Below are 21,261 nucleotides of genomic sequence, written 5' to 3'. Positions count from 1 at the left end.
GGAATATACCCGCAAAATATTAAAGGCAGCCTTTTTGTCCTCAGAAAGCTTTCTGTCTATAGTAGAGTAGTTGGGGAAACAAATATACCTACGTGGAATGGAGGAAGAGCTTTTCCAAAACAGATTATACTTTGGTACATATTAGGTCATGGGGAAGATTATATTTTGGGACATGTTAGGTCTAGGAATTGTGACCAACAAACCTTGGGGAAGAGAGTGTTCTGATGACTGAGTTTCTCCCGGCAGATAGATGACAGAGGTGATAGAAGTTGGGGCAGGTGTATTTAGTTTATTAGGCCTAGCTTGTTTAGGGAAACCCTGCCTCTTATTTGATCTGGTTTAAATAGAACCATAATTAATGCAGTAAGTTTAATACCGTGGATTAGATTTTAGAATAGGTGGAATGTTTACCAACGTGGAATTGAACCACATAACTCAGGAAGGGCATAACTTGAGCCTTCCTCACATTCTAAGTGCTGTATGTCTGGCATAGAATATTCATCAGCCTCTTCATCCATGAGAGAGACAGGAAAATACACTCCAAAAATCACCATGCTATTTGCAAACTGTTTTCCATCTTTGCTATTTCAGATTCTTACGTAACTGCTACATTTTTTTGCTACATTTTTAATTCATTACCTTCCTCTCTTCCTTTCTTCTTCCTCCCTCTCTCTCTCTCCCTTCCCTCCTTCTTTGCTTCTTTCTCTGTTAAATCAAAGGAAGCAGATCTGTTGCCATTTAATTTTACTTCACTGGGAAACACTGAATAAATGTCATTCCTTATGGTGAGTGTTGCCAACATTTTTGGAGTACTGATCTTGAATTTAGAGTAGGGATTCCTCATTCCTGGGTTTAGTTAAAAAAAAAAAAAATTCTTATGACTTTCTCATTGGCCTTTAAAAGATTTGGGTCTTAATGCTTTTCTTGATGTTAAAAGAGCTTTTAGAGCAGGCCCAAGTTACGACTCCCGAGAGGATGGATTAGGTTTTTCTGCACTCCTCACTCAAAAAAGAAGGGGAGATTTGACAATGATTATGTTTATTTGGTCAGTGGAGATGGCCAGCCCTGATAAATCAGGCTCCATGGTAGCTCTCTACCCTAGCTCAGAAGATGTGTTTTACAGAAGCAGGACATTAAAAGCTCATCTGAGAATAGAGCTCAGAACCCAGAAACTTTTAACTAAAAATCAGAGAGGAACTTTTCTGATGTCCCGCACTCAGAAAGGTCCTGTGGTATGTAGTTACAAGGAGTACAAAACTGCCCTTTAACATTCCCTAAAGGATTTGACATTTCCAGCCATGAAGACAGACCAATGACAGCAGAAGGCAGGATGCAAGATCCTCTTAAAACAGTCTCCAGAGCTAGAGAAAAATCATTTCCTTCCATGTCACTGAGTTCCTCTTATTACCCCCTTTATAATGCAAGCACTTTGCAAGGGTCATGCCCAAGAAAAGTGTTGTGCCGTGGTTTCAGGATTCTGGGGCCGGAACACTGCGCACTGGAGACTGCTACTGTGACAGCCACCAGCTGGCTGGTAAATATGGGAACTTGGTCAAGCCACTTAACTCTCAGTGCCGGTGTTGGTCTTTCACTTTTAAAATGGCGTGGGGGGCTGGTTGGAGAGGTCCCTTCTGACTACAAAAGCATCTTTCTCCCTCCCCTCCCCACCTTTCTCTCTTTCTCTCTCTCTAAGGACTGCCAGGGTATGGCCTTTTGTACTCTGATTAAATAGGCACATCCTGCAAGAGGCCTGTTCTTTCAGGCATCCTAAAGGTACATTTATAATCCCTGACATAAGTACTATATTTTGATTTTTTTTTCATTTTAAAAATTTTTTGTTTATTTATTTTTGGCTGCACTGGGTCTTCATTGCTGCACACGGGCTTTCTCTAGTTGCGGCGAGCGGGGGCTACTCTTCCTTGCGATGCGCGGCCTTCTCATTGTGGTGGCTTCTCTTGTTGCGGAGCATGGGCTCTAGGTACACAGGCTTCAGTAGTTGTGGCTCGTGGGCTCTAGAGTGCAGGCTCAGTAGTTGTGGCACACGGGCTTAGTTGCTCCGCGGCATGTGGGAATCTTCCCGGACCAGGGATTGAACCCATGTTCCCTGCGTTGGCAGGCAGATTCTTAACCACTGTGACAAGAGGGAAGCCCTGTATTTTGATTTTGAAGAAGGCATACAAGGTTTAAGTCTTTGGAAATAAGGTAAATTACTTGAACCAGGTGATATTTTTTAAAAGATATATATATATATAGAGAGAGAGAGAGAGATTTCTAGTTTACATCATACACTCTTTTGGAGGAAATTCAGCAAATACAGAGAGTTCAAAAACAGAAATAAATGCCGTGTGCAAACCCACCACTCAAACGAAACCAGTGTTTACTTTTAGTTTCTACACACACATGCACACAAACACAGGCGCATATATGTGGATGGAAAGCAAGAGAGAAAGAAATATTTTTGATTCATAAAATTGATTGTAATGTTTTAGAGCCGAATTTTTTTTGACAATCACTAAATCTGAGACTAGTGAATTGCAAAGGAACCTTGAGGTGAAAAATAGAAAGCAGGACCTTGATAACACTTTTGTGTCCCGAGACCCGGTCTTAGAATCGCCAGGGAGGGGGCCAGGATATGGGCTAGAAACAGAACTATTAATTTCAGCGGGGAAGAGGAGCGAGGTATAAATTGTGCAAGCATTATTCATCACCCTTAAGTCCCAAAAATAAAAAATAATTTTCGGATGAGTTCAGGAGTAGAGAAGGTTGGAAGGAGGCAAGTTGGGGGAGCTACCAGTTGGGCAGATCCAGAAACCTCCAAACTCGTGCCGTGTGCCCCATACCCAGCCTCTAGCCCTGGATAATTTCCCAGCAGGCAGGCCCCGGGGTGTCCTGCACTTAACCAAGCCACGAATTCCCATTGTTCACGTGCTCCCGGGAGGCTGCTCACGGTGGCTGCACTTTGGTGTCACAACCTGTCGCCAGCATACAGTAGTGTAAAATGAAGCTTGTTTAAAGACTCTCTTTGATGAGTGAAGATCAAACGGCCAGGGGACCCCCGGTCTTAATCAGACTTGAGCCAGGATGGCATTTTCACAAATAGTCCGTTTGCTCGGCTTTGAGCAGACTTTGTGCTCAGCACATTCATCCGGCTGCGGGGCGGGTAATCTCGGCTGAAGCCTCTTGCCTGGTCGCAAATCCATTCACACTACAGTGGCTGCTGTTGGTTTGCTGTGTCAGTGCATGGGCAAATAAATATAGGGCCCTTCTGACTTAATTAAAGTGGGGTGAGAGGAAAGGTGACTGAGAGGAAGATAAAAGCTTCGAGCGACATCAGGCTACCCTGTGTCTGACTGCAAGTGGGAGAAAGCCGCTCTTCCGCTGCCCCCTGGTGGAAGTTCCGTAGAAGTTCTTCATAGGGAGGATACAAATGATCTATTAATCACGCGATTTACTCTTGAGATTTATTCTCCAGGTTCAGTTATTTGCATATTGTATACCTTCTTCATGTTTCAGCATCTTCGAAGTTGAATAATATCTTGTACTTCTTAATATTCCACACAATTGCTTGTTCACAGAATAATTTAACTCTTCACAAATTAGAATTAAAATGACAACTGGGATCCAAGACATAGCTTCTTAATAAATGTTCATTTTGTTCGATTGAAGTTGAAAGTCTCTATATTGCATTCCTAGATAAAAATGTCAAGGTATACAGATAGTTATAAATATTCTATTATAGGTAATCCTAGGCCAAATAAATACTTTGTTTAACATCTTTACTGGAGTATAATTTCTTTAGTTTCCACAGTATAACAAAGTGAATCAGCTATACATACACATATATCCCCATATCTCCTCCCTCTTGCGTCTCCCTCCCACCCTCCGTATCCCACCCCTCTAGGTGGACACAAAGCACCGAGCTGATCTCCCTGTGCTATGTGGCTGCTTCCCACTAGCTATCTATTTTACAAGGCCAAATAAATCTTAAGAAAGCTCCTATATATATATATATATATATATATATATATAAAGCTATTCAGTGAGAATAAAATTTTAAAAGAATATTAATTTTTCATATATTTGAATGAGAAAATAGTAACCATTTCAGAGTTCCATGTTCAAAAAGAAGATACAAACTTATAGGCTTATGTAAAATAAGTTATAGTACACTAATATCAGTACTTTCATTTCTTTAAAGCCAACATGTTATACAAGTAGAAAAAGAACAGTAGAAAAATTAATAAAACACATGCTAGAAATGCACCTCCTACATAATATATGTAGCTGTTAAAATTATTATTGGTAGTTATTTATTGTTGTTATTTAACAGTTAATAATTCTAAACTACTCCCCAATTTTTTCTTATAACTCATTTTCCTTAAACAGAAGTCCTGGCAGAAAAAAATGTTCTACTACTAGAATTTCTTTTAACGAGTAAAGGATTCTGGAAGATATGTGAGAAACACTATCTCTAAACATTCAATTCAAGAAATATGTTTGTGTACTAAATTCTTAGCTATGTTAGATGCTAAGCATAAAATTGTACACTATTATTTCAGTATTATAATCTAAAATATATTTACAAGAATGACTTTAAGGTAAGAAGCAAATTGACCTCAATCGACCTTTTCAAAATGTCATTGTTTAATTAGACCCTCTCCACAAGTTTTGATTGGGCTATGTTTTCCACCAGTATCTTTATTTTCTTCTCACAATATTATTTTGATACAGCTGATTCTATTTACAACAAGAAAGGCACTCTTTAAAGTGAGCTCTAAGTTTAAAAACAAGTGAAAAGCATTTTGCAAATATCAACAGTTTTGTGAATTCAGCTTAGGCACAAGTTTACTTAGAAGGTATGGAAGTGTCATGCAGAGAATCTAGTGCCTAATTAGCTTTCTATTAAAAGCATATCCCCCTATCACTTTCTGCTAATATCATTTACTACTGTCATTTGCATTTGCTAATAATTTTAACGGGACTGTGGCTAGAGCTGTGAAGTCTAAAGCTAAGTCTAAAGCTAAGTCTAAAGCTAAGTGTAAAGCTGTATTTAGTTTACTTCGTTTTTAGAGTTGTTGATTTGCAGGCGAAGTCCTAAATTTATCTGGAAAATTACCTTGCTGTGGTTTTATTAATAGCTGAGATTAGAAAACAAGTAAGTTAATAGGTAAGTAAAAAATAAATGGAGCTTTTACCTGCAAGTGTATGAGAAATAGGAGAGCTTACCATTATGAAGTATTTCCATCACACAGGTGCAACTGATGTAAATAACCTCAAGAACATAGATGAATAGTCGAAGTAAAACACTTAAGAAGTGATGCGTTTTGCATATTTACTACCTTGTTTTTAAAGATATAATTTATTTAATTGTAAATTTATGTACTTTAATTTTTAAAAATGGCAATCTCTGGGCATTTCATTACATGAAAGTTAGTTTCACCAGACTCAAATTTACCACACGGTGTTTGTTCTCAAGGCAAACACAGCTTCAGTAACCCACTCACTTCTCATGGTTCCTTTCCCTTAGATTTTGTCTATTTACCTATTTCTTAATCTGTTGTCAACCTTTCAAGACTTTTAAGAAGAATAAAATATATATATATACTTAGTATTTACATTTCTTTTTTCAGTAGGAGGGTAGGTTTGAGTAACCCAATCTGCCATTTCCCCTGAAATGAAAGTTCTTTAACTTAAAAAAATTATATAAATGCTATCAGACTGTTAATCATGCAATTTTTTCACTCAGCATTGCTTGTGAGATTCATCCATGTTAAATTTAGTTAATACATGTCTTTTCACTTCAGTATAATATTCTATGGTCTGAATATACCACATTTAATGGCCTATGATCCAGGTGATGAATATTTTTATTTTTAAATTTTTCACTATTTCCAAATCTTCTGTGGGCATCCTTACACATATCTCCTTGTGAACATTTGTGAAATTGTTCCTAGGAAATATAACAATGAGTAGAGGTACTGAGTTGTAAAATATAGACATTTTCAACTTTAAGTATTACAAAATTCTTCAAAGTTGTAGTAATTCACATTTGTACCAGGAACATGCAGGAATTTTGCATTGCTCCACATTTTGACCAACATTTTTTATTTTAAATTTTAATTTGCAAATCAGCTGGATGGAAATGGCTTCATTTAATTTTTAAACTTACAGTTATTGATTATTAATGATGTAATACCCCTTAGGCTAAATAATGTTGATACACAAACCAGACAAGAACAGTTCAAGAAAGGGAAATTACAGGCTACTCTCTTGAAATCATAGACACAAAAATCTGAAATATAACATTGAAAATTAAAAATACCAGTGTTTTAAAATTATATGTCATGACAAAGTTGAATTAATGCCACAGAAGCACTGGTGCTTTAATATTAGAAATCCATAGCATCTTCTGACAAGTATATTGCAAAAACAGGTTAAGAAGAAAACCATGTGACCATTCCAAGACATGCTGAAAAGGAATTTGATGCAATTCAATAGCTGGTCATAATTTTTTTTTTTTTTTTTTTTTTTTGCGGTACGCGGGCCTCTCACTGTTGTGGCCTCTCCCGTTGCGGAGCACAGGCTCCGGACGCGCAGGCTCAGTGGCCATGGCTCACGGGCCCAGCCGCTCCGCGGCATGTGGGATCTTCCCGGACTGGGGCACGAACCCGTGTCCCCTGCATCGGCAGGCGGACTCTCAACCACTGCGCCACCAGGGAAGCCCGCTGGTCATAATTTTTAAAAAGATTGACAAACTAAAAACTTTTTAACATAATGTGTATGTATATAAAACCTATATCAAACATCTAATAAAATTTAAAATCTGGATAAAGGAAAGAATGCCAAATGTAATTTTATTTTATATTTATTTAAATCCTAGTCAGCCCATTACTTCAAGGAAAAAAATGATTGGAACTAAGAAGAATGAAATAAAACATTTTATTATTCAGAGATGATGGTATTATCTTCAGAAATAACGTAAGAGATAGACAAATGAATTAGCAAAATTTCAGCAAGGATGCTGGACATAAGATAAAATGTACAAAAAAGGATTGAATTTCTCTGTGCCAATGAAAGAGTTCAAGTGTTCAAGAATATAACATTTTTAAAATGTTCTTTAAATAGTAACAAAAGATGTTCATGGATTCTATTATAAAATGTTTTAAAGAATTTTAAAAAATGTAAATAATAAAGAGGTATAAATATCCATGAGTGAAAAATAAGTCCATGGGTGGAAAAAGTTAGTATAATAAGGTTATAATTGCTCCTCCAAATTAATCTATAAATTCAAAGTAGTTCTAATCAAAATCCTAAAAGAAGTTTTTATGAAATTTGACCATCTATTTAATATTTATATGGAAAAAAAAGACTATAGCTAAGACAATTGTAAAAACAGTAACAAAGGCAGGGAGGGAGATGCCCAATAAGATATAAAGAATGTTTATAAAACTATGTTAATTAAACAGTAGTACTGCTGAGAGGGGCAAATATATGTAGACTTCCAATTTTCTCCCATATATTTTCTTTTATATGTATATATGGATGAACGAACTAGAAAAAAATGGTCATCTCTATGGAAAAATAGAAGTAAAACAGAGTCCTACATATTTAAAAAATTTATTCCAGTGACATTAAAGACCTAATGTAAATAGCAAGTTTTAGAATTTTCAGAGGTAAATAATAAGAGTCTGTCTCTGTATCCTTACAACTTCACAAAGGAGTCTTATAAAGGAAGACACAACTCATAAACTACATAGGAACATATTGGTAATTTGACCACACACAAAAAAGAAAACTTCCTTAAGAAGACATTAAAAGGAAGGTAAAGAGAAGATATTTGCAATATATATAACTTACCATATATATTGCAATCATTGATTAATTTTTAATTACACTAATTTTCCCTATTCTTAGTCTATACATAAAAAGATAAGTGAGAAGATAATGCTGTTTTTCTCCTTTAAGTGATGAGTGATACAAATAGGTTATTATTATTTTTTAAAGTTATACCACCTTTGTGTTTTTGAGATAAAGCCAAGTTGGCTACTTTTAACATGATACATAGTTCGATTAGTTTTGCTAATTTCTTTTAAATTCAATTTTTATTTTATATTATAGTTGATTTACAATGTTGTCTTAGTTTCAGGTGTACAGCTAGGTGATTCAGTTATACATATGCATATATCCATTCTTTTTCGATTCTTTTCCCATATAGGTTGTTACAAAATATTAAGTAGGGTTCCCTGTGCTATACAGTAGGTCCTTGTTGATTATCTATTTTATATATAGTAGTGTGTATATGTTAATCCCAAACTCCTAATTTATCCCTCTCCCTCCAGGTTTTCCCTTTGGTAACCATAAGTTTGTTTTCAAAGTCTGTGAGTCTGTTTCTATTTTGTAAATAAGTTCATTTGTATCATTTTTTCTTTAGATTCCACATAAAAGTGATATCATATGATAAGTGATATCATTTGATATTTGTCTTTCTCTGACTTAGTATGATAATCTCTAGGTTCATCCATGTTGCTGCAAATGAAACTATTTCATTCATTTTTATGGCTGAGTAAAATTCCATTGTGCCACATGTACCACACCTCCTGTATCCATTCCTCTATCAGTGGACATTTAGGTTGCTTCCATGTCTTGGCTATTGTAAATAGTGCTGCAGTGAACATTGGGGTGCATGTATCTTTTCGAATTACAGTTTCCTCTGAATATATGCCCAGGAGTGAAATTGCCAGATCATATGGAAGCTCTATTTTTAGTTTTTTAAAAGAACTTCCATACTGTTCTCCATAGTGGTTGTACCAATTTACATTACCATCAACTGTGTAGTAGGGTTCCCTTTTCTCCACACCCTCTCCGGCGTTTATTGTTTGTAGATTTTTTGTTGATGGCCATTCTGACTGGTGTGAGGTGATACCTCATTGTAGTTTTGAATTGGATCTCTCTAATAATTAGTGATGTTGAGCATGTTTTCACGTGCTTTTTGGCCATCTGTATTCCATCTTAGAAGAAATGTCTATTTAGGTCTTCTTCTGCCCATTTTTTGATTGGGTTGTTTGTTTTTGTTTGATATAAGGCCTCATGAGCTGTTTGTATATTTTGGAGGTTAATCCCTTTTCAGTTGCTTCATTTGCAAATATTTTCTCCCATTCTGTGGGCTGTCTTTTTGTTTTGTTTAGGGTTTTCTTTGCAGAGCAAAAGCTTTTAAGTTTAATTAGGTCCCGTTTGTTTGTTTTTAATTTCATTACTCTAGGGGGTGGATCCAAAATGATATTGCTGTGAATTATGTGAAAGAGTGTTCTGCCTATGTTTTCCTCTGAGAGTTTTGTAGTATCCCATCTTACATTTAGGTCTCTAATCCATTTTGAGTTTATTTTTGTGTATGGTGTTAGAGAGTGTTGCAATTTCATTCTTTTACATGTAGCTGTCCAGTTTTCCCAGAACCACTTATTGAAGAGACTGTCTTTTCTCCACTGTATATTCTTGCCTCCTTTGTCATAGATTAATTGACCAGAGGTGCGTGGGTATATTTCTGGGCTTTCTATCCTTTCCATTGATCTATATTTCTGTTTTTGTGACAGTACCATACTGTTTTGATTACTGTAACTTTGCAATATAGTCTGAACTGAAGAAGTCTGATCCCTCCAGATACATTTTTCTTTCTCAGGATTGTTTTGGCTATTCAAGGTCTTTTGTGTCTTCATACAAATTAAAAAATTTTTTGTTCTAGTTCTGTTAAAAATGCCATTGGTAATTTGATAGGGATTGCATTTAATCTGTAGATTGCCTTGGATAGTATAATCATTTTTTAAAAATTGATTCATAGCAGTGGGTTTATCATATATGGTCTTTATTATGTTGAGGTATGTTCCCTCTATGCCCATGTTCTGGAGAGTTTTTTTTATCATAAATGGGTAATAAATTTTGTCAAAAGCTTTTTCTGCATGTATTGAGATGATCATATTGTTTTTATTTTTCAATTTGTTGCTGTGGTGTATCACACTGATTGATTTGCAGATATTGAAAAATCCTTGCATCTCTGGGATAAATCCCACTTGATCATGGTGTATGATCCTTTTAGTATATTGTTGGATTCGGTTTGCTAGTATTTTGTTGAGGATTTTTGGGTCTATGTTCATCAGTGATATTGGCCTGTAATTTTTTTTGTGATACCTTTGTCTGGTTTTGGTATCAGGGTGATGGCGGTCTCATAGAATGTGTTTGGGACTGTTCCTTCCTCTGCAATTGTTTTGGAAGAGTGTCAGAAGGATAGGTGTTATCACTTCTGTAAATGTTTGATGGAATTCACCTGTGAAGCCATCTGGTCCTTACTGTTGTTTATTGGAAATTTTTAAATCATAGTGTAAATTTCAACACTTGTGATAGATCTGTTCATATTTTCTATTTATTCCTGGTTCAGTCTTGGGAGACTGTACCTTTCTGAGAATTTGTCCAATTCTTTTAGGTCGTCTATTTTATTGGCATATAGTTGCTTGTAATAGTCTCCTATGGTCGTTTGTATTTCTGTGGTGTCAGTTGTAATTCTCCTTTTTAATTTCTCATTTACTGATTTGATCCCTTTCCCTTTTTTTCTTGGTGACTGTGGATAATGGTTTATCAATTTCGTTTATCTTTTCAAAGAACCAGCTTTTAGTCTCCATGATCTTTTCTGTTGTTTTCTTTGTCTCCATTTCTTTCTGCTCTGATGTTTATGATTTCTTTCCTTCCACTAACTGTGGGTTTTGTTTGTTCTTCTTTCTCTAGTTGCCTTAGTTGTAAGTTTAGGTGGTTTATTTGAGATTTTTCTTGTTTCTTGAGATAAGATTATATTACTATAATATTCTCTCTTAGAACTGCTTTTGCTGCATTCCATAGCTTTTGGATTGTCATGTTTTCATTTTCATTTGTGGGTATTTTTTAATTTCCTCTTTGATTTCTTCAGTGATACATTGTTTAGTAACATTGTTTAACCTCCACGTGTTGTGACTTTTACAGTTTTTTTCTTGTAGTTTATTTCTCATCTCATAGCATTGTGCTCACAAAAGATGTTTGATATGATTTCAATTTTTTAAATTTATTAAGGCTTGCTTTGTGGCCCAGCATTTGATCTGTCCTGGAGGATGTTCCATGTGCACTTGAAAAGAATATGTATTCTGCTGCTTTTGAATGGAATGCACATTTGGATGGAATGTATATTGTAGGTTTTCAATTTGAGGTTCCTGAGAGGTTTTGATATAGCAGTCTATATATATAAAAGATTGTTTTAAGTTGCTGGTCTCCTAATTTCAAATGCATTTACAGTATCGTGCATTTGTACTCTCCTTTTCTCATGATTGCTGGTTTTGATATAAAATTTGTGTGGGGATGACTTCATACCTTTACTGTCTGTTCACCTTTACCAGTTAGCTTTCCTATTCATAATTTTCTTGTTTCTAGTCTTGTCCTTTTCTTTTCCATGTAGAGAAGTTCCTTTAGCAAATTGTAATGCTGGTTTGGTTGTGCTGAATTCTCTTAGCTTTTGATTCTCTGTAAAACGTTTCATTTTTCTGTCGAATCTGAATGAGAACCATGCTTGGTAAAGTATTCTTGATTGTAGGTTTTTTCCTTTCATCACTTTAAATATATTGTTCCACTCCCTTCTGGCTTGCAGAGGTTCTGCTGAATTATCAGCTGATAACCTTATGAGGATTCCCTTGTATGTCATTTGTTGTTTTTCCCTTTTTGCTTTTAGTATTTTCTGTTTTTCTTTAATTTTTGTCAGTTTGATTAATATTTGTCTGATGTGTTCCTCCTTTGGTTTATCCTGTATGGGACTCTCTGTGCTTTCTGAACTTGAGTGAATATTGCCTTTCCCATGTTAGTAAATTTTTCAGCTATAATCTCACATATTTTCTTGGGCCTTTTCTCTCTCTCCTCTCCTTCTGGGACCCCTATAATGTGAATGTTGGTACATTTAATATTGTCCCAGAGGTCTCTTTTACTGTCCTCATTTCCTTTCATTCTTTTTTCTTTATTTTGTTCCACCAATCTGTCTTCCAGCTCACTTATTCATTCTTCTGCCTCATTTCTTCGGCTATTGATGCCTTCTAGTGTATTTTTTTTAAAGATCTTTATTAGAGTATAATTGCTTTAAAATGGTGTGTTAGTTTCTGCTTTATAAAAAAGTGAATCAGTTATACATATACATATGTACCCATATCTCTTCCCTCGTGCATCTCCCTCCCACCCTCCCTATCCCACCCCTCTAGGTGGTCACAAAGCACCGAGCTGATCTCCCACTGCTATGCGGCTGCTTCCCACTAGCTATGTATTTTACGTTTCTAAGTGTATATATGTCCATGTCACTCTCTCACTTGGTCCCAGCTTACCCTTCCCTCTCCCCATATCCCAAGTCCATTTTCCAGTAGGTCTGCATCTTTATTCCTGCCTTGCCCCTAGGTTTTTCTGACCATTTTCTTTCTTTGTTTCTTTCTTTTTTAGATTCCATATTTATGTGTTAGCATATGGTATTTATTTTTCTCTTTCTGACTTACTTCACTCTGTATGACAGTCTCTAGGTCCATCCACCTCACTACAAATAACTCAGTTTCGTTCCTTTTTATGGCTGAGTAATATTCCATTGTATATATGTGCCAAATCTTCTTTATCCATTCATCTGTTGATGGACACTTAGGTTGCTTCCATGTCCTGGCTATTGCAAATAGAGCTGCAATGAACATTTTGGTACATGACTCTTTTTGAGTTACGGTTTTCTTATGGTATATGCCCAGTAGTGGGATTGCTGGGTCATATGGTAGTTCTACTTTTAGTTTTTTAAGGAACATCCATACTGTTCTCCATAGTGGCTGTATCAATTTACATTCCCAACAGTGGTGCAAGAGGGTTCCCTTTTCTCCACACCCTCTCCAGCATTTATTGTTTCTAGATTTTTTGATGATGTCCATTCTGACTGGTGTGAGATGATATCTCATTGTAGTTTTGATTTGCATTTCTCTAATGATTAATGATGTTGAGAATTCTTTCATGTGTTTGTTGGCAGTCTGTATCTCTTCTTTGGAGAAATGTCTATTTAGGTCTTCTGCCCATTTTTGGATTGGGTTGTTTGTATTTTTGTTACTGAGCTGCATGAGTTGTTTGTATGTTTTGGAGATTAATCATTTGTCAGTTGCTTCATTTGCAAATATTTTCTCCCATTCTGAGGGTTGTCTTTTCGTCTTGTTTCAGGTTTCCTTTGCTGTGCAAAACCTTTTAAGTTTCATTAGGTCCCATTTGTTTATGGAGGTGGGTCAGAAAGGATCTTGCTGTGATTTATGTCATAGACTGTTCTGCCTATGTTTTCTTCTAAGAGTTTGATGGTGTCTGGCCTTGCATTTAGGTCTTTAATCCATGTTGAGTTTATTTTTGTGTACAGTGTTAAGGAGTTTTCTAATTTCATTGTTTTACATGTAGCTGTCCAGTTGTCCCAGCACCACTTATTGAAGAGGCTGTCTTTTCTCCACTGTATATTCTTGCCTCCTTTATCAAAGATAGGGTGACCATATGTGTGTGGATTTATCTCTGGGCTTTCTATCCTGTTCCATTGATCTATATTTCTATTTTTGTGCCAGTACCATACTGTCTTGATTACTGTAGCTTTGTAGTATAGTCTGAAGTCAGGGAGCCTGATTCCTCCAGCTCCGTTTTTCTTTCTCAAGATTGTTTGGCTATTTGGGGTCTTTTGTGTTTCCACACAAATTGTGAAATTTTTTGTTCTAGTTCTGTGAAAAATGCCAGTGGTAGTTTGATAGGGAGTGCACTGAATCTGTAGATTGCTTTGGGTAGTAGAGTCATTTTTACAATGTTGATTCTTCCAATCCAAGAACATGGTATATCTCTCCACCTGTTTCTATAATCGTTAATTTCTTTCATCGGTGCCTTATAATTTTCTGCATACAGGTCTTTTGTCTCCTTAGGTAGGTTTATTCCTAGATATTTTATTCTTTTTGTTGCAGTGGTAAATGGGAGTGTTTTCTTGATTTCACTTTCAGATTTTTCATCATTAGTGTATAGGAATGCAAGAGATTTCTGTGCATTAATTTTGTATCCTGCTACTTTACCAAATTCATTGATAAGTTCTAGTAGTTTTCTGGTAGCATCTTTAGGATTCTCTATGTATAGTATCATGTCACCTGCAAACAGTGACAGCTTTACTTCTTCTTTTCCAATTTGGATTCCTTTTATTTCTTTTTCTTCTCTAATTGCTGTGGCTAAAACTTCCAAAAGTATGTTGAATAAGAGTGGTGAGAGTGGGCAACCTTGTCTTGTTCCTGATCTTAGTGGAAATGCTTTCAGTTTTTCACCATGGAGGATGATGTTGGCTGTGGGTTTGTCATATATGGCCTTTATTAAATTGAGGAAATTTCCCTCTATGCCTACTTTCTGGAGGGTTTTTCTCATAAATGGGTGTTGAAATTTGTCAAAACCTTTCTCTGTGTCTATTGAGATGATCATATGGTTTTTCCCCTTCAGTTTTTTAATATGGTGTATCACGTTGATTTGCATATATTGAAGAATCCTTGCATTCCTGGGATAAACCCCACTTGATCATAGTGTATGATCCTTTTAATGTGCTGTTGGATTCTGTTTGCTAGTATTTTCTTGAGGATTTTTGCTTCTGTGTTCATCAGTGATATTGGCCTGTAGTTTTCTTTCTTTGTGACATCTTTGTCTGGTTTGGGTATCAGAGTGATGGTGGCCTCGTAGACTGAGTTTGGGAGTGTTCCTCCCTCTGCTATATTTTGGAAGATTTTGAGAAGGACAGGTGTTAGCTCTTCTCTAAATGTTTGATAGAATTCGCCTGTGAAGCCATCTGGTCTTGGGCTTTTGTTTGTTGGAAGATTTTTAATCACACTTTCAATTTCAGTGCTTGTGTCTGGTCTGTTCATATTTTCTATTTCTTCCTGGTTCAGTCTCGGAAGGTTGTGCATTTCGAAGAATTTGTGCATTTCTTCCAGGTAGTCCATTTTATTGGCATATAGTTGCTTGTAGTAATCTTTCACGATCCTTTGTATTTCTGAAGTTTCAGTTGTTAATTCTCCCTTTTCATTTCTCATTCTATTGATTTGAGTCTTCTCCCTTTTTTCCTTGACAAGTCTGGCTAATGGTTTATCAATTTTGTTTATCTTCTCAAAGAACAAGCTTTTAGTTTTATTGATCTTTGCTATCGTTTCCTTCATTTCTTTTTCATTTATTTCTAATCTCATCTTTATGATTTCTTTCCTTCTGCTAACTTTGGCGGTTTTTTTGTTCTTCTTTCTCTAATTGCTTTAGGTGTAAGGTTAGATTGTTTATTTGAGATGTTTCTTGTTTCTTAAGGTAGGATTGTATTGCTATAAACTTCCCTCTTAGAACTGCTTTTGCTGCATCCCATTGGTTATGGGTTGTTGTGTTTTCATTGTCATCTGTTTCTAGGTATTTTTAGATTTCCTCTTTGATTTCTTCAGTGGTCACTTGGTTATTAAGTAGTGTATTGTTTGGCCCCCATGTGTTTGTGTTTTTTACAGAAATTTTCCTGTAATTGACATCTAGTCTCATAGCATTGTGGTCGGAAAAGATACTTGATACAATTTCAATTTTCTTAAATTTACCAAGGCTTGATTTGTGACCCAAGATATGATCTATCCTGGAGAATGTTCCATGAGCACTTGAGAAGAATGTGTATTCTGTTGTTTTTGGATAGAATGTCCTATAAATATCAATTAAGTACATGTTGTTTAATGTGTCATTTAAAGCTTGTGTTTCCTTATTTTCATTTTGGATGATCTGTTCATTGGTGAAAGTGGGGTGTTAAAGTCCTCTACTATGATTGTGTTACTGTCGATTTCCCCTTTTATGGCTGTTAGTGTTTTCCTTATGTGTTGAGGTGCTCCTATGTTGAGTGCATAAATATTTACAATTGTTATATCTTCTTATTGGATTGATCCCTTGATCATTACATAGTGTCCTTCTTTGTCTCTTGTAATAGTCTTTGTTTTAAAGTTTATTTTATCTGATATGAGAATTGCTACTCCAGCTTTGTTTTCCGTTTGCATGGAATATCTTTTTCCATTCCCTCACTTTCAGTCTATATGTGTTGCTAGGTTTGAAGTGGGTCTCTTGTAGACAGCATATATACGGGTCTTGTTTTTGTATCCATTCAGCCAGTCTATGTCTTTTGGTTGGAGCACTTAATCCATTTACATTTAAGGTAATTATCAATATGTATGTTCCTATTACCATTTTCTTAATTGTTTTGGGTTTATTATTGTAGGTCTTTTCCTTCTCTTGTGTTTCCTGCCTAGAGAAGTTCCTTTAGCATTTGTTGTAAAGCCGGTTTGGTGGTGCTGAATTCCCTTAGCATTTGCTTGTCTGTAAAGCTTTTAATTTCTGCATCAAATCTGAATGAGATCCTTGCTTGGTAGAGTAATGTTGGTCGTAGGTTTTTCTCCTTCATCACTTTAAATACGTCCTGCTACTCCCTTCTGGCTTGCAGAGTTTCTGCTGAAAGATCAGCTGTTAACCTTTTGGGGATTCCCTTATGTGTTATTTGTTGTTTTTACCTTGCTGTTTTAATATTTGTTCGTTGTATTTAATTTTTGATAGTGTGATTAATGTGTCTTGGTGTGTTTTTTCTCCTTGGATTTATCCTGTTTGGGACTCTCTGTGCTTCCTGGACTTGATTAACTATTTCCTTTCCCATATTAAGGAAGTTTTCAACTATACTCTCTTCAAATATTGTCTCAGTCCCTTTCTTTTTCTCCTCTTCTTCTGGAACCCCTATAATTCGAATGTTGGTGTGTTTAATGTTGTCCCAGAGGTCTCTGAGACTGTCCTCAATTCTTTTCATTCTTTTTACTTTATTCTGCTCTGCAGTAGTTATTTCCACTATTTTATCTTCCAGGTCACTTATCCGTTCTTCTGCCTCAGTTATTCTATTGATCCCTTCTAGAGAATTTTTAATTTCATTTATTGTGTAGTTCATCACGTTTGTTTGCTCTTTAGTTCTTCTATGTCCTTGTTAAACATTTCTTGTATTTTCTCCATTCTATTTCCAAGACTTTTGATCATCTTTACTATCATTATTCTGAATTCTTTTTCAGGTGGACTGCCTATTTCCTCTTCATTTGTTAGGTCTGGTGGGTTTTTGCCTTGCTCTTTCATCTGCTGTGTGTTTTTCTGTCTTCTCATTTTGCTTAACTTACTGTGTTTGGGGTCTCCTTTTCGCAGGCTGTAGGTTCATAGTTTCTGTTGTTTTTGGTGTCTGTCCCCAGTGGCTAAGGTTGGTTCAGTGGGTTATGTAGGCTTCCTGGTGGAGGGGACTAGTGCCTGTGTTCTGGTGGATGAGGGTGGATGTTGTCTTTCTGGTGGGCAGGTCCAAGTCTGGTGGTGTGTTTTGTGGTGTCTGTGGCCTTATTATGATTTTAGGCAGCCTCTGCGCTAATGGATGGGGTTGTGTGCCTGTCTTGCTAGTTGTTTGACATAGGGTGTCCTGCACTGTAGCTTGCTGGTCATTGAGTGGAGCTGGGTTTTGGCGCTGAGATGGAGATCTCTGGGAGATTTTTGCCGTTTGATATTACATGGAGGTGGGAGGTCTCTTGTGGACCAGTGTCCTGAACTTGGCTCTACTACCTCAGTGGCACAGCCCTGACACCTGGCTGGAGCACCATGAGCCTGTCCTCCACACGGCTCAGAATAAAAGTGAGGAAAAAAAAGAAAGAAGAAGTTAAAATAAAATTAAATAAAGTAAAATAAAAAAATAAAGTTATTAAAATGAAAAATAAAAAATAATAAGAAAGTTTATTTAAGTAATTAAAAAAAAAGTGGACAGACAAAACCCTAGGACAAATGGTAAAAGCAAAGCTATACAGACAAAATCACACACAGAAGCATACACATACACACTCACCAAAAGAGAAAAAGGGAAAAAATATATATATATATCTTTGCTTCCAAAGTACACCTCCTCAATTTGGGATGATTCATTGTCTATTCAGGTATTCCACAGATGCAGGTATATCAGGTTGATTGTGGAGATTTAATCTGCTGCTCCTGAGGCTGCTGGGAGACATTTCCCTTTCTCTTCTTTGCCCAGCTCCCGGGATTCAGCTTTGGATTTGGACCTGCCTCTGCATGTAGGTCGCCTGAGGGCATTTGTTCTTTGCTCAGACAGGACAGGGTTAAAGGAGCAGCTGATTCGGGGGCTCTGGCTCACTCAGGCCGGGGGGAAGGAAGGTTGCGGATGCGGGGCACGCCTGCGGCGGCAGAGGCCAACATGACGTTGCACCAACCTGAGGCGTGCCGTGTGTTCTCCCGGGAAAGTTGTCCTTGGATCCCGGGACTCTGGCAGTGGTGGGCTGTACAGGCTCCCCGGAAGGGAGGTGTGGATAGTGGCCTGTGCTTGCTCACAGGCTTCTTGGTGGCGGCAGCAGCGGCCTTAGCGTCTCATGCCCGTCTCTGGGGTCCGTGCTTATAGCCGCGGCTCACGCCCGTCTTTGGAGCTCCTTTAAGCAGCGTTCTTAATCCCCTCTCCTCGCGCACCAGGAAACAAAGAGGGAAGAAAAAGTCTCTTGCCTCTTTGACAGCTCCCAGACTTTTTCCCGGACTCCCTCCAGGCTAGCTGTGGCGCATTAGCCCCCTTCAGGCTGTGTTCACACCACCAACCCCAGTCCTCTCCCTGGGATCCGACCAAAGCCCAAGCCTCAGCTCCCAGCCCCGCCTGCCCCGGCAGGTGAGCAGACAAGCTTCTCGGGCTTGTGAGTGCTGGTCGGCACTGATCCTCTGTGCAGGAATGTCTCTGCTTTGCCCTCTGCACCCATTGCTGTGCTCACCTCCATGGCTCTGAAGCTTCCCCCATCCGGCACCTGCAGTCTCCACCCGTGAAGGGGCTTCCTAGTGTGTGGAAACCTTTCCCCCTTCACAGCTCCCTCCCACTGGTGCAGGTCCCATCCCTATTCTTTTGTCTCTGTTTATTCTTTTTTCTTTTACCCTACCCAGGTACGTGGGGAGTTTCTTGCCTTTTGGGAGGTCTGAGGTCTTCTGCCAGCGTTCAGTAGGTGTTCTGTAGGAGCCGTTCCACATGTAGATGTATTTCTGATGTATTTGTGGGGAGGAAGGTGGTCTCTGCATCTTACTCTTCCACCATCATGAAGCTCTTCTCTAGTAAGAATCTGGCCTGCAGTCCCAGGGACTGTCGCAGCTTCGGCTAGTGGAGCTCCTCCAGAGCCAGCAGCCTCAGTGAGGCCTCCCTCCCCTCGGGCTCCAGGGCAGTTCAGTGACGGCGGAGGGACTAGACCCTGAGCCAGGAGTTCTAGCTCTGCGGAAAACTCTAGTGTATTTTTCATTGCAGTTATTGTGTTGTTCATCTCTGTTCTTTAAATCTTCTAGCTCTTTGTTAAACACTTCTTGTATCTTCTCAGTCTATGCCTCCATTCTTTTTCTGAGATCTTGGGTCATCTTTACTATCATTTCCCCGAATTCTTTTTCAGGTAGATTGCCTATCTTCACTTCACTTAGTTGTTCTAGTGGGTTTTTATCTTGTTCCTTCATCTGGAACTTATTTCTCTGCTGACTCATTTTGTCTAACTTTCTGTGTTTGTAGTCTCTTTTCTGCAGGCTGCAAATTGTAGTTCCTCTTGCTTCTGGTGTCTGCCCCCTGGCAGGTGAAGTTGGTCCAGGTGTTTGTGCAGCCTTCCTGGTTGGAGGGACTCATGCCTGCCCACTGGTGGGTGGAGCCAAGTCCTGCCCCTCTGATTGGCCAGCTATGTCAAAGGGTGTGTTTAGTGGTGGCGGTGAGCTCAGGATGATTTTAGGCAGCCTGTCAGCTGATGGGTAGGGCTGTGTTCCCCACCCCACTCCCCTCTGCTCATTGTTTGGACTGAGGCATCCCAACAATGGAGCCTGCGGGCTGTCGGGTGGGGCTATGTCTTGGTGCCAATGTGGCAACCTCTGGGAGAACTCATGCCAATCAGTATTCCCTGGGCCCTCTGCCACTGATGTCCTTGCCCCCACAGTGAGCAACAGCCAACCCCTGCCTCCCCAGGAAAACTCTCCAAGACCCACAGGTAGGTCTAGCCCAGGCTCCTGTGGAGTCACTGCTTTGCCCTGGGTTCCAGTGCACATGAAGGCCGGTGTGCACCCTCCAAGAGTGGCATCTCTCTTTCCTGCAGTCCTGTGGAACTTCTGTACTCAAGCACTCCTGGCCTTCAAAGCCAAATACTCTGAGGGCCCCTCTTAATGCTGGATCCCCAGGCTGGGGAGCCTGACGTGTGCCTCAGAGTTCTCGCTCCTGTGGCAGAACCTCTGTGATATAATTATTTTCAAGTCTGTGGGTCGCCCGCCTGGCGGGTATGGGATTTGATTAGATCATGATAGCACCCCTTCTACTCTCTTATTATGGTTTCTTCTTTTTTGTTTTTTTTGCGATACGTGGGCCTCTCACTGTTGTGGCCTCTCCCGTTGCGGAGCACAGGCTCCGGACGTGCAGGCTCAGCGGCCATGGCTCATGGGCCCAGCCGCTCTGCGGCATGTGGGATCTTCCTGGACCAGGGCACGAACCTGCGTCCCCTGCATCGGTAGGCGGACTCTCAACCACTGCGCCACCAGGGAAGCCCTATGGTTTCTTCTTTGTCTATCAAGGTAAAATATCTTTTTGGTAGGTTCCAGTCTTTTTTGTTGATGGTTGTTCAGCAGTTAGTTGTGATTTTGGTGTTTTCATGAGAGGAGGTGAGCTGAAGGCCTTCTATTCTGCCATCTTGTCTGGAATCGAAGGGCGGATTTTAGTTTGGATACTTGCTGCCTCTTTCCTCAGCATGTGCTGGCTGTTATTCCCTTGATATGGGGGGTGTAGTTGCTGCTTCCCATGCATGCTCCTGGAATGGGGGGACAGCAATCAGTGTCCTCCCACAAGTCTTCCAGTGGCGGCGGCAGCCCCTGCATCCTCAGGACAGTGGGGCCAGTGCTTGTTGCCTGCTCGTGGGTCCCCTAGCTGTGGTGGTGTCCCGCACACTCCTGGGACAACAGGGGGAGTAACTGGCCCCTGCCTGCTGCCTGTGCACATTCCCCAGATGGTGGGCCAGCAACTGGCGCCTGCTCCTGGGCCTCCTAGCGGTGGTGGCAGTCCACACACTCCTGGGATAGCAGGGACAGTGCTGGGCACTCACTCACATGTCCCCTAGCTGCGGTGGCAACCTGCGCACCCCTGGGACAGTGCTTGGTGTCTGCTTGTGGGTCCGCTACCTG

This window comes from Globicephala melas, chromosome 16 (genome assembly GCF_963455315.2).
Source record: "Globicephala melas chromosome 16, mGloMel1.2, whole genome shotgun sequence".
In the NCBI taxonomy this organism is placed as follows: Eukaryota; Metazoa; Chordata; class Mammalia; order Artiodactyla; family Delphinidae; genus Globicephala; species Globicephala melas.
Note: the sequence above shows the minus strand (reverse complement) of the source record.